General features: G+C 53.8%; 1 protein-coding gene across 5 annotated transcripts in view; it reads left to right on the plus strand.

Moving 5' to 3' along the window:
* LOC102751799 (transmembrane protein 56) overlaps positions 1–1,887 on the plus strand; it is a 41,210-nt gene that overhangs the window by 16,215 nt on the left and 23,108 nt on the right. The window contains exon 1 of one of the 5 annotated variants that reach the window (XM_015563386.1): positions 954–1,268. The exons of 3 other annotated variants lie outside the window; for them this stretch is intronic. The gene's annotated coding sequence lies outside the window, so the exon portion shown is untranslated. Of the gene's footprint in view, positions 1–953; positions 1,269–1,678; positions 1,773–1,887 lie in introns of those variants that run through there. One more of the 5 variants, XM_015563387.1, reaches the window with a different exon arrangement.

The following is a 1,887-nucleotide window of genomic DNA, read 5'->3' on the forward strand; positions in this document are numbered from 1 at the left end:
CAGGCAAGCAGGCAGGCAGGCAGGCAGGCAGATGAGTGGTTAGGAGCCAGAGGTCCCAGATTGGAGAGGGTGCAGGCTGGGCTGAGGGATACCCTCCCCCCCCCGTGCATGAATTTCGTACACCGGGCCTCTAGTTTATAATATAGGAAAAAAATCACATAAGATAAGCAAAAAGAACCCAAAAGACATAGAATCTTACCCGCCCAGAGGTAAACCACTGTTAATATAGTTTCTTATTTGGAAAACTCTGAAATACAAATGACAGTACTTTTAAATACTCAAACATGCTTGCTACACTGAAGCTATTGCTTGGGGTTATGCATTTTTTTACCGAACCGCCCTTTCTTACCAACACCTGGATGCCAGCGTCACCAAGACGAGAACCGAGGCAGCCAGCTCCCGGAGCACGGCCGCTTTCACTGTCCTGCTGTTTCAGGAGGAGGCGGCTCTGGGTCTCTGGGTCCCAACCAATGGCTCTGCTGAGAAGTTCAGGAATTTGTGGAAACACACATTTATCAGAGGAACTTGCCTCAAAAGAATTTTTGTATTTTTTTCCCTCTTTTTAAGTGTGGATGAGTAATTTCATTTTCTGTGACCTGTTTCTTTGAACTGTTTTCAAGAACAAAAACACATTTTTCAAGTGCAGTTCACTGTGATATCCCCATTTAAATCGGGGAGTATTGGTAAGAAGGAAGTGAAGAATAATTAAAGATTTAAAAACGTGAACATTGAAAAGGATACTTTGAAAGAAATTAAGCTGCCTTACAGGATCGAGGGGAAAAGGCAGTGGACATATTCTTCTACTTCCTTAGGTCATTGAGTTCCGATGACTTTACAAGTTTCAAGATTCAACTCCTATTTCCCGAGTTCCTTCCGGGTCTGGCAGGCCTGCCCTGTTCCTCGGTGCACTCCCGCACGTGCTCTGTCATCGGACCTGGCGATGCGTTTCTAGCGGCCCAGCCGGAGGAGCGGAGCGGGCGGAGAGTTGGCTGGCTTCTGTGGGAGTGCTTGGCCTTGCCCGCTGCGGTGGGTGTGGGAGGATGTGCAGAGCACAGATAAGGACGGTGCAATCCGGGAGAGCAGAACAGCTGTCCTGCCGGAGAAGCGCAGGGCGAGTCTGGAGGAGGCGGAGTCCGAGGTCACATTCGCCAGGTGTCCTCGCAGGGCTGACCCCTCCGTGCAGGTCGCAGGCGGAGGGCGATGCAGCGGCTGCCCAGCGCCTAAGGCAGGTGTGGGCCAGACCACAGTGAACACCTCTGATGGGACAGGTGTGTGTGTTTTTAAAAATTATTGATTTCAGAGTCTAGATGCTTTATCCACTGAGCCAAACCGGCCAGGGCCGGGACAGGTCTTGGTCCAAGGACACGGTGCCCTGCCGCCGAGAAGCTCGGGGAGAACAGGGCCTCGCGCTGGGAGGCCTCCCTGCTGAGCGCCGGCCCTTTCCCGGTCTGCAGAGTAAAAGTACCCGCACCCCCACTTTACAGAGGAAGAACCTGGGCCCAGCCAGGCCGTCAGTGAAAGTGGGTGTGTTTGCGGGCAGGTCTGTGTGGAGGTAAAACGGATCAGTCGCATCCGCAGACATTTCCTAGGACTCGCTGTCCCGCTCCCGCCGGTGTCGGCGGTTAATTAACTAGCAGCCGAGCCTCCTGCAAAGCGGGGTTTGTAATGTGTCCGACCCGGCCAGCCCGAGCGCCTCTTCCTTGATTTGCTTTATTCAAAGCGGCCCCATCTGTTGAGCCAGACGCAGGAGTGTCTGAGCGCGCGTTTCGCAGGTCAGGAGAGCGACTTGAATGGCAAACTTCCTGCCCGGGCAGCTTGGAATTCCGAGCTGGCACCCCATGCCCACCGCCTCCCGGACTGGGGGAGTGCGCTCCAGGGTGTCTGCCG

The sequence above is a fragment of the Myotis davidii genome, unplaced genomic scaffold, assembly GCF_000327345.1.
Source record: "Myotis davidii unplaced genomic scaffold, ASM32734v1 scaffold217, whole genome shotgun sequence".
NCBI lineage: Eukaryota > Metazoa > Chordata > Mammalia > Chiroptera > Vespertilionidae > Myotis > Myotis davidii.